This window comes from Lissotriton vulgaris, chromosome 10 (genome assembly GCF_964263255.1).
Source record: "Lissotriton vulgaris chromosome 10, aLisVul1.2, whole genome shotgun sequence".
In the NCBI taxonomy this organism is placed as follows: Eukaryota; Metazoa; Chordata; class Amphibia; order Caudata; family Salamandridae; genus Lissotriton; species Lissotriton vulgaris.
This window is the reverse complement of record NC_141698.1, coordinates 439,997,107-440,009,169: the sequence shown is the minus strand read 5'-3', so window position 1 is coordinate 440,009,169 and position 12,063 is coordinate 439,997,107. Positions and strand designations below refer to the sequence as shown.

Genomic DNA, 12,063 nt, shown 5'->3' with positions numbered 1-12,063 from the left:
AGTCCCGAGGCGGCGGCGCGACTGGTGGCGGGATTACGGTCTCCTTGTTCAACTGGTCCGCTGTTAAGCTGGTCTCCGTGCGCTGTATCTATCCACGCGCTGTCAGGTAGGACTCTCTCTCAGTTTGGTGATTAATTTTCCTCCCCCCGCTCCACCGAGGGCTTTCGCTTTTATTGAGCCCCTCCCGGCGCTTCAGGCGCGTCGGGGAACGCGCCGCCGCAGTGCCTGACGGGATTTGCAGTCCCGAGGCGGCGGCGCGACTGGTGGCGGGATTACGGTCTCCTTGTTCAACTGGTCCGCTGTTAAGCTGGTCTCCGTGCGCTGTATCTATGCACGCGCTGTCAGGTAGGACTCTCTCTCAGTTTGGTGAATAATTTTCCTCCCTCTTAGTTCACATTTGCGTTGGCTCGTGCTTGTTTATTATTTCGTGTTTGCATTAACTTGTGCTTGTTTATTATTTCTGACTTGCATTTACTTGTGCTTGTTGATGGCTTCACATTTGCTTTGCTCGCGCTTGTTTATTGTAGCAGATTTACATTTGCTTATACTTGTTTCCTTTGTCCACTTGCATTGCTCAATGCTCGTTGTATTTTCTTATTATCTTTGCCAGTGCTTGTTTTCTTATTTTTACTTTTGCATTTACTTGGGCTTGTTATTTTTCTTATTGTCTTTGCCAGTACTTGTTGTCTGAATCACACAGGGATGTCCCTCTGGGTTGCCTGACTTCAAGATGGCCGCCCGGAAATCTCACTCCACGAGATTTGGGATACATTCAGTCTCCAGCTCACCGAGTCACACCAGACATTCACCGGGAGCTTCTTCCACGGCCGGCAGGTCTTTTCCAGCGCAGCCCACGATCTTTGGCCACTTTCCACCCTTCAGGTAGGCCAGGGATAAACTCCTGACTTCTTCCTTTTGCCCACGTGCCGGCAAAATCGGCGCTTCTTTTCCGGCGCCTCCACAGGGGTCCCTCGCTTCTCTGGACACCCCTCACTCCTCAGGGCGCTTCAGGAGAGCTGGGGTGGGCTCCCAGTTTCCTCTTTGACATCAAACCCTCCAGGGGTACTCATGGTGCACTCGCGCTGTTTTGGCGCAAACCAGCGCTCTCGGGGCTGTAGCTGCTGCGCTCATCCACGCTGGTCATGCGGGGGCTCTACACGATCACCTGATCGTGGGGCTGCTCATTTACCGCTGGCCTCAGTCTATGGGCGGCGGCTGCGTGGGGCACATGGGTCGCGACGGCGACCACGTCCTTGCTGGTGCCCGGGACAGGGCTTCTTTCTTGTTCTGCAGGGGATGGCAGGTCACCTCATCCCTCCCTCGTCGCCAGTTGTCATGTCGTGACATTCAAATAAAGACAGACGCTTAGTCTATGTTTTATATTGCTGAGCTTTATTCATACCTCTGCTCCAGTCCCTGTCCCTACTCTATCTGCCCCTTTTCTTCTCCTCGCTCCTCCTCTTTCCCTCACCCCTTAGCTCCACCCATGCCCAACCACTAGAATGCTTCACGATCTCACACTCAGATTAGACCCAACCATGTGCAAATCAGCCATGGGCCTGCACCAGAGGGAACAGTCCTGCTGATAAACTACAGTTACCTGTGTTTAGACTATTTGCATGCATTTCTCTTTTTGTGTGATTTCTGTAACTCCCTAAGTGGCCAAGAGTAGGACAAGATGCGCTTCCCTTGCTGACTGTGCCATGGGATCCAAGCTGTACCTAACTGACGAGTACCAACAAAGCCAGAGCCTGTCTATAATTGCCTGTGTTCACTTCACGGGGGGCCTTACCTGACAGTTTGGCATAGGCTTTTGCCATGATGAGCAGGGTGTGTACTGATTTGAATGTGGTTGGCCTTTGTCCATAGTGGCACAGTGGGTGAAGCATTATGGGTTAGAATGCTACCCTGAGCAATTGCAAATGGTTACAATATTGCAAGCATTGCTCCAATCACCTTTTGTGTGTTTGAAGTTCCCCACATTTTACATGTTCACACAGGAGCGGATGCTTTCTTAGTCTTCACTGTCAAAGGGCGTGATTACGAGTCCAGCGGTTGCAAGACCGCCAGACTCGTGGTGGCGAAGCAGTGGCAGTCCGCCGTATCAGGACTTACAAAGCCGTGCCGGCGGTGGACTGGGCGCTGAGTCAGGGAACCACCATTCCTTGGCGGTGGCGCTGCTGCCCCATAATGCAATTTGCTGAGCGGGGACTGTTGCAGTACCGCTCAGCAAATGATGAGTTTGTCCACCGCCAGCATTTTGGGAGCCCCACCATGAAAAGGCTGGTGGTGGAGGAACAAAGGGGGATACATTCAGGGCGGCACAGAGACCTCTATGCTGTGCTCAAAATTGCGGGGGTGCACCCCCACAATTTTGAGCACAGCATAGATGTCACTGTCCATGCTGCTCTGGAACTTTATGACCTTTCCCATTGCGGTGCCTGTTTTCAAGTCACCGCCATGGGAAAGGCCATAGGACCGCAGACTGGATTACAAGTTGTGCATTTTCAACTCATAATATGGTTGGCGGTCCCTGGGTGGCCTTGCACTGGTTTGGCGCAGTCGAGGCGGCATTGCTCCTGCGCCGCTGCGCCAAACTCATAATCTGACCCATAGCTTCTCTGGGGCATAATGGTTTTTGGCATTTTTTGCACTTGCAGGACCTTCTAGTATTTCAGAAGGGGGTAGTCCTGCAGCCTGTTCTGTAACATGGATTGCAATTGGTGCGAAACATGGTCTCAGGTAAATGACAGTACATCTCAGTCCTGCCCTTATGCCAGCTTTTGTATTAAAAATGTGGGAAAGTGAGCAAACAAGCTGTCAGAGGGTGCATTGATCGTATGCCAATGTGCATTGAGACATTAGAGCTGGTTGTTTATGCAGTTGCAAATATCTCCATTGGAATTGGAAGTAAAGTTTTGAGATAAACCCGCTGGCACTTTGGGGTTCACCTCTGTGCTATCTCTTTACGTCGAACCAGATACGACTACTATAGCTCAGCGCTCCATACTACATGAACTTGTTCTGTTGTCTATATTTGCATATGCCACTAGTTACTTCAAGTTGTTCCTCATACCCAGGATATGCTACTCACTTCCTGATGTCTAGTCCCATATTGATACCTATATGACAGCCGGCACAGGTTTTCCTGATATTATATGTTTTACTCAGATCCTAGTATACTGTTTACGAGTGGTGCTATGATTTTTTAATCATTGTGTTTTTTATATACTATTTTGTAATATGTTAAAAGTTCATATGCATCTTATATAACTGCTATATTATGGTCCGGGCAACCAAGACACTTGACTGTCCTTTTAAACTGTGATTGGACATTTTTATGTATTTATGTTTGTACTCCATCGTTGCATGTTTAATGTAGTTTTATGGTCCTAAAAACGGATAAAGTATTGTGATGATGATATGCCACAAATCACATGGAGCACGGTCAGTGTCATCCATCCCTCCAAGGATGTATCGTTGAAGGGGCAGTTGGCTTCATAGGCACCCACAAGCATCTCTCCACAGACGGGTGCAGTCACACACTTAAACTGCTTGTGGAAGTATCAATGCCCCACTCTATTTATTTTGAATTTTTTTTACGAAGTTTCATATAGCGCTAACTTGACCCTCTATCGGGTATCAGAGCGCTTAACATATTACCAGTCGCGTTACATGACACACATTCATCTTTGTTAGGCACGCGGAGAATAAGTAATTTGCCCAGAATCACAGGATGTTCATTCAGCTTCATTGCCGAGATTCGAACCCGGTTCTCAAGATTCGAGGTTGACCGCCCTAGCCGTCAGGCCAACTCCTCTCCCTAGTCTAGAAGCTCAGGTAGGATCCACTGCCTGTAGTGAAAGGCAGGCTGGCCTTTTCAAAGAGCTAGTCCACCTTTCATTGACACCCTTTTCTCAGTGCAGGCGCAAGTTCACACAGTATCTCGTTCCAAGGATATTAAGAAGAAAAAGTCTTGCTAAGCGTTTTTTTTGTTGCTTTTTTGCTTTTCATGGACTGTTCCATTGTTTGTTCAGCCAGACATGTTGCTGATATTCCTGTCCTGCAATTGAATGTGCCAATATCTTTCCAGAATTCTGAAAATGTTTGACATGAGACTCCTTGGAGGTGCTCCAGGAGGAAGAATAATTCAAACTCACAGGCCAGTGGACTCCTAGGGTATCGCTGCCCTGTAGGCCTGTCTGGAACTTAAAGTGTCTTTTTGAAAATTATTCTTAGTCAAACTGGCATGTAATTCAAAGAAAGTAATTTTAAGCCAATTTCTTGTAGTGGTTAAAGTATTTTAGTAATTCCTAAATATAAGGTCTTCTGGTGTCTCTGTGTTGTGGGCAAGGGTTACGATAGGCTACTGAGACTGATATCTTTTTGGCCATTAGTTGCATCCCTGCATTCTGAGCTAACTTTCACGGAGGTTATGTGGCTCCAAAATAAACAAAAACAGGCAAAGTCAGTAGGTCTGGTTTTGGCCACTTGCTTTTCGGCTTTGTAATTGCTTGTTTTGTCCTGGTGTATGCAAAACCTTAATGTTGGAAAAGCTGCCAGGCCTCTCATGAATCTTAAAAAATCATTGGCTAACAGTAAATATATTTTCTTGGTCTCAAAAAGCACAAATTGCCATAGTAGTTACTTGCAATTTAAGGAACTACTTTCTATGTGGATCTTCTCCGTGTGAAACGGCAGAACACTGTCATTAACAGTGAAGTTATCCAATGACTGAAGCGGGCTGACTCTTTGCCCCATTCTGTTTGCTATAGACAGGGAAAGAAAAAATGTGAATGACTGTGGAACTCTTGGAGACTTTAAGTGGTTTTAACCCAGTTTTTATTGGTTTTAACAGTCTCTTTCGCCTAGGGCTCTATCTGTAATAAGGTAGGGTCGCTTCTTGTTCCTAGTCGGGGGATAGGCGCCCTCTCAGAATTGGTTTTCCTCTTCTCTTCCACTCCAGGGTGCTCCTGGGGCTAGTCGCCGGTCCGGAGTAAAAAAAACAAAAGACTAAATACTTGGCTTCAGTCAGGGTTGCCACTATATATATGGGTAGGGAAGGGTAGTGAGGAGTCACACGGTGCCCAATACAAAGCAATATGTACACAAGCAGGTCGGTGCTCCATGCCGGTAGTGCTCGGGAAAGGGGAGTGACTGGGTTTATCGCCGGTGTAGTTACGGGAGTTTGAAACCCTTCCTCCCAGTCCAACCCAAGATGCAGGCCCGTACCTGAGTGAGCCACGCGTCTCCTGACGTGTGGCTGGGCGAGGCGCTATACCGTTGGCCTCCTGGCTCTGTCGCAGGTAGATAGGGAACTTCTCCGCTCGCTTCCTCCTCCCGGGTTCTCCTCTTGTCCAGCTCGGCAACTTCTCCCCGCTTGCTTCCTCCTTGGGCTGTAGGACACACCTCCCTGTCCTCGCTTCCGGGTTTTGACGGGTCCGACTCTGTGACGTCCCCGGGGGCGGGGCCTTCCGCAAATTCGGCCCAGTTAAAGAAACAGGGTCCGGCTTCGTCGTCCGGGCGGAAGAGCGTTGTTTCTGCCCGAATCAAATTTTCGGGTATGCTGTGGGGAGAGAGGTGAGACCGGTATAGCTCTCGTCTTCCTAACGTTTCTCTTTTCGCTTCCGAACTGGCTCCCATTGACAGAACAATGAATGAAGATGGTTGGCTGAAAGCCCCAGTAAGTAAGTATAATATACATATAGGGCCTGATTCCGATGTAGGGCAGAAAGCCTCCTACCGACAGTCGGATTCCCCTAGACCATGTCAGAACCCTTCCGACCGACTCGGTCGAGTTACAATCCTCCTGACCGATTACAATGTTTGCGGTCGGACTGTAAACTACATGGTCTTTCCGAATCAGTTCTGACTAGCTCTCAGAGAATTTGCGTTGTCAGAAGTTTTTCATACAGCTCTACGGACTGCTTTCCCGACCGAGCGATTACGATGTCCGTTTCCAACAGTCTTTCCAAGTCGGCCTGCCCTATAAAAAAAGGCTGTTTGAAACTGACTTTCAGGGGCCCTAGCAGGGCCCCTTTCATTCTGCGGCCTCCAGTTTGTGCCCGAGGGGGTACCTAAGGGACCCCCCTATAAAACCCTGCACAGCGTGGCAGGCACAATGGGGTGCCTGAGACAGGGTGTAGGGTTTTTCGCACACACCCCATTTACCCATAGGAGCCTGTGTTATAGGGCAGAACACAGGCTTTCATAGAAGGTAATGGGAATCCGACCGAACAGTGTTCGGTTGCATTGTAATCGGTCCGGCAGAACCGCGAACAGCAAGTTGGTCGGTTCAGATTCAAAGACGGGGTCGGGCGGAAACTCGTAATGAGGCCCATAGTTTTAGAGAAAATCAAATGTTCTGGTCTAATGCCAGACCTAAGCATGACATATATTTGGAAAGAACAATGGTCAGTAAGAGGTGAAAAAAGGTTCTCGTGTAGCCTAGGCTACTGAATGTATTTAGAACAGTATTAATCAGAGGAGTTGTTTAAGGAATGTCCAGGCGGGACTAGTTATACAATTTATAGAGGGACACAAGGTTTAGGTCTGACATCATATTTATTAACAGCATAAGGTAATAGTTCCAGTGCTCACACAAGCGTGAAGTGAGGGGTGCTCGTGACATTAAAATTTACATTGCATTGATAACATACTAATGGTAGTGTTCTCCAGCATAGACTATACATAGCGATACATATTAGTTACATGTATGTCTATTTATACAAGTCGACGGCGTTTCAATCCATTGCTCAATTTAACGGATCATCATCAGGACTAAAATAGTTTAAATTTTGCCTGGTTAAATGCAATACGCCTCGGTCACGAGGGTACTGGTTATATAATTGATATGCGGCGCTTGGAGTGCTCCTGAAAACAGGATGGAGCGGCCGGTTACGCAATCAATGGCGCTTGAAGACGCCCCAAGAAGTTAACATTTCCAGATACGATTTTGTCCGTGCAGGCGGTCTTGCGATAAAGAGATCCGCGCTTAGCAGCAATTAGTCAGCAGGGGCAGCGAGGTGGCTGGAGATAGTCCGGGTGCTCGCGCTGTTCTGTAAGGGCGGGGGTCAAGCGGATCTCTTTATCGCAAGACCGCCTGCATGGACAAAATCGTATCTGGAAATTTTAACTTCTTGGGGCATCGTCAAGTGCCATTGATTGCGTAACCGGCCGCTCCATCCTGTTTTTTCCCCCCTTTCTTTTTTCCTATTACTTTCCCTCTTACAAGTACGGCACAGGAGTGTGCCTCACTTTCAAATTACCTACTTGTATTGAATTTTATCTTTTTATCAAAATAAATTCCTGGTCCAGCTGGACAGGATTTTTTGTATGGTTACCATTGTGTTCTATACTACATTTATCTCTATTTGTCAATTTGCTCTGGACCCTTGTTTTGTGATAATAGTCTGACAATGAGTCAGCAGTTGCGCTTGCCCTATTAGGATACGACTGCCATGCAGGCAGTCGTAAAATGCCTTTTTAGGCCTTTTTCCACTGTGGCTTCTGCTACAGTCCGGAAAAAGGCCGCAGCACAAGACACAGTAATAAAGGCACTTTTCAAACAACCAAACATCGCGTGCCAGGCACCATGTGGTGCCTGGCACAAGGTGCATGGATGAGTGGGGGGGAGCACCACATGTGTCCTCCAGGCCACTTAGCAGTGGCCCATGGGGCCCACAAAGTCTGTTTGTCTGCGTTTTCATGGCAGTATGACTGCCATGAAAAGGGACATAGTAATCCCTATCACGGGCCTGCGCAGGCACTGCCTCCATTGTAGGGACTAGAGTCCGACCGCAGCCCCGACGGGCTCCTTGAGCCTGTTGGTGGCATCGGTCTTCCCCCCAACATTATCATCTGACCGCCAGTATTGTAATCCGGCAGTCGGACCGATGGCCTAGATGTCGGGCAGACCGCCACCGACAGCTTGTCATTGGCAGTCCGCCTGAGATCATAATAGGATCCTAGTTATCTGCAAAATAAATTAAAACATACATCCATGCCTTCTTAGTCCATCATTCACCAATGTAAACTCACTCTAAACAATCATGCATTTTAAAATTATTCATTATAGCCAGAAAATACTTAAGTCCAACCAGTTTCTCCTCCCACAAGAAACTTCCTTTCATATGGGATGGGTGGATTGTTTAATGCTAGCCTCCTTGTCTTTAATAAAATTGCAATTCTTTATTCAGTTAGCCTTTAAAAATCATCATTTTATGTCAAGACAGGAGGCTAGCATAATGCATGGTCAAAGTTTCTCAAGGCATAACTTCAAACATGTTCTACAGCTTTAAAATAGAATCTGCAAAAGGTGTCTGCATTAGACAAATCTACTGCTTTTAATACGTCCTCTAATCGTTCCCTTAACATAAACACTTCACTCGCCATTGCTCCCTGTAATGGCCGGATTTTCCGCTTAGATGGAATCAGCCCCCAGGGGCCCCTATGACCCAGCCAAAACGTACTCACCTTCCCTCCTTAGAACGTATTCACAATGGATAGATATACAGATATATACAGGTCGCACCTAAGGATGGGGAATAGCAATACACATGCATAGATTTTCTACAATATCTTATTCACATCAGTTGGTCTCGCGGTCACCCCGACCCAGACCGATCTACCCTAGGGCAGATATGACACACAATCCGGTGCGTCTACACATGGGCCTGCAGAACCCAATGCTCCCTTTTCCAAACGATCCACAATCCGGTAGATCTACACGCCAGTATCCCCCCTGACGCTCTCACTTATGCAAGCCACAATCCTGTGGGTATCCACGCTGGTATCCTACCCAACGCTCTCACTAACGCCGCATATCAACGACGACCACATTCCTATGAACAGTTATCGGGACAATGTCTTAGTTATCTACTTGGGATAAAAACTATAATAATGACTTTTAGTACGGTTCCCAAATTATATGATGTACCTCCTATTCTTGGCATCAAAGGTCCACTCACTCCCTCTTTGTTCGATCACTATTTACCTGATCGGGATTTCACATCCGTTCATATAAACAACTTTCGACTAAGAGATCCATTTACCAAGATTGAACAGGAACACAAGGCACACGTTAGTTCTATAAGAACTAGGGTATTTATTAACAATAAACACATATTACATTACTATGCAACATAATTTCTGTAAAGAAAAGGTAAAGATTAGAATGCGCGCTAATTGGGAAAAGGACGGAGGTCACCTGGTTAATATGAAGTCTGAACTCGGCAGTCATCTAGGTTCCCTTCTCGTCTCTGTATCCTGGCTCGCCTTGCAGTCACACCCCAGCCGTCACAAGTACACGTCTGCACCGCTAGGCTCAACCTCGTCTGCTTCCCTCCAGGGCACCGGAACCTTGCTGGTTATTAGCTACCGTCTCTCTCTCTCTCTGTGTCAGTGCGCTCCGCGCTAATTCTCCTTCAGTCTTTCTCAGAGAGTTTCGGTCTTAAATCTTTCTCGGACTTCAAAGATGGCGACTGTCCGCCATGAAATAATTAATGGCAGAGATGCTAACGGCTAGATGCCGCCTACGGACTAACTGACAAACTGACTAACACCTTCGCTAATATCAAAGCCCGTTCCTTCATGGAAAGCTACGGCCAGTAACCTGCCGCCCACCAAATTCTTGTACCTCCCCGTACCAAGGACACGTTCCCAGCCGGCCGGCCTGAAGTTGTGTCTTCGGAGTGGAGAAAAATACATTCCTTCGATAAGGGCCAGCCTGAGCCGGTTCTCTCCAAGCGAACAACAGCTTGAAACTAAAACACTACACTTGACCTAGAAGGCCTTCTTGAGCTACCAGGCAGAAAGCAAAATGGAGTCTGTCTCGTTTAAGGCCTACAGGGCCCGCAATATGCGTAACTCCATGGAAAATATCCTAACACGTTAGCAAATGGGCAAATCATGATTAATACTTATGTATCTATCCCCTAACTTAAATTCATAAGCCCTACATTAAGGAAAGTGACACGAAAATGCTCTAATATATGGAAGGCAGGGGTCCTGTCTATAGTCCTAATCCCTATGCTATGGGGGTGATAGGCTGGAGTCACTCTCCATCATTCTCCCCCTTAAAAGAGCCAGAAAAGGGCAGCCATTACTTTACACCCCTTGACTCCAGTCTATTAACCACAAACTAAATAGAACTAACATCAGTAGAGGAATAATAGGAAACAAAATTAACTGATCTATGTCTCTTACTAAGTCTAAAAAATTGGAGCAGGGAAGGGATGCACTGAATAAAGCAACAAATAGCTATCAGAATACAAATAGCAACGATAACTCCCCCTAAAATCTGTCGTAAAGAATGCAAGTCAGGTAACCAATTAAAGAGCCAGTCAAAGAAACCCTGATCTATGTGTTGTCTAATTTCTACAGTCAAGTCGTGGAGTTTGTCAATATGGGATTGGATTGATTTAGAATGGTCAGACAAATTAAAACAACATAGGCCCTCAAAATCAGAACATTCATGTCCATGTTTTAACAAAAGATAATCAATAGCAGCGCGATTCTGTAAAATAGCTCCACGTTCGCCTTGGGCGTCTAATAAAAGGTCAGATAAGACAGTAGAGGTTTGGTTGATGGACTTAACCATCCAACAGGCCATTTTGCCGATTGTCTTGGCATTATAAACGGCCAATGCAGGCACTCCAATAATAGAAAAAGCTAAACCAAGGTATTCTGATTTAGAATAGAGGTGAACAGAGGAATCGCAATCCTCATGCAATGACATTGAATCACGTACAATACGGGAATGTGAATTAGGATGTGAGGAAAACATTAATAAACTCAATCTAGTGATGGCACATGGGCCACCAGAAATATTTGCAGGAATATAGGGCCAAGATGAATTCCCACAGGAGAACAGCCATCCAGCTGGCAGTAACACTGAACGATAATAACTAGGGGCAACTAATAAACGTTGACATGTCATATTGTTTTTTACAGAAAGACACGAACTCGGAAGTCTCTTTAAACACAGCAATCGTTGATGAGCTGAAAAAGAAGTAGCAGCCTGTATCTTTAGTTTTAAGCATTCGGTGATAGCCTTAGGGTCACATGTCATTATAAAACATAGATCTCCAGGGGTAATATTAAAAGTAGTAATTCGGGAATGAATAGGGATATCAAGGTCTGGAAGAGCAGTACATGATGGACAGAACTTGTGGGCCGCGAAGTCGCCCAGAATAACATTTGGTCGGGCATTCGAGATATTAAAAATATGTCGCAAAGTCTCGGTAGATGCAGGGACGGCAACCAAACAGGTCGCTAAAATGTCAGTGACAGATTTCATTGGGGTAAGACAGAAATGCGGAGAGTTCGTCACCCGCTTTGCGAGTGTAATCCAGAAGTTGGAGGAGGAGATCCACGCGGACCGTGGAACTCGTATTATCCCATCAACCGGCGTCGGTGGATCCTCTCCTCTCCCGGCGTAGCAGGCCAAAAGGAGTCCAGCGCCGACATATCCTGCAGCAGCAGTCCAGAGAATGATCTAAAAGAATACAAACACAGGCCTTAATCATTCTCGTAAGTAACATTTATCAGCTGGGACAGCTTCCCAGCCATCTTTCCCTGGCTTCATCACCAAAACGGTGTTGTCATGACCGGTCGCAATAATATCAGCCTGTTCAGGAGGATTTTTAGGCGATTGCACCCATATCTTAGCTCCAGGAAGATCAGATGATCCGAAGCCTTTTTGTCCTCGCACAGTTAGCAACGTTGGGGCAGAGCCTTTTTTGACCTCACCACTGAAGACAGGCATAATCAGTAATTGAGCAACACGGTCAGACTTTTTAATGAACAAATCAGTCTCACTGCTATTAAGCAGGAGAACCTTAATCTCTCCCTGATAATCACTGTCAATTACTCCTCCGAGCACTTGTACACCTTTCAGGGCCAGGCCAGATCTAGGGGCAATTAATCCAAAACTACCGGCAGGTATACAGACACCAATGCCAGTTTCAACAATGATTCGATCTTTTCCTGGAAATTTTGCATCATTTAAAGCATGCAGGTCGAGGCCTGCGGAACCTGGGGTCGCTCTACATGGAGCCAAAG

The 12,063-nt window shown here is 46.6% G+C and overlaps 1 pseudogene; it reads left to right on the top strand.

Moving 5' to 3' along the window:
• Positions 1-2,732: 2,732 nt before the first annotated feature.
• LOC147685371 (uncharacterized) overlaps positions 2,733-12,063 on the top strand; it is a 40,099-nt pseudogene continuing 30,768 nt past the window's right edge.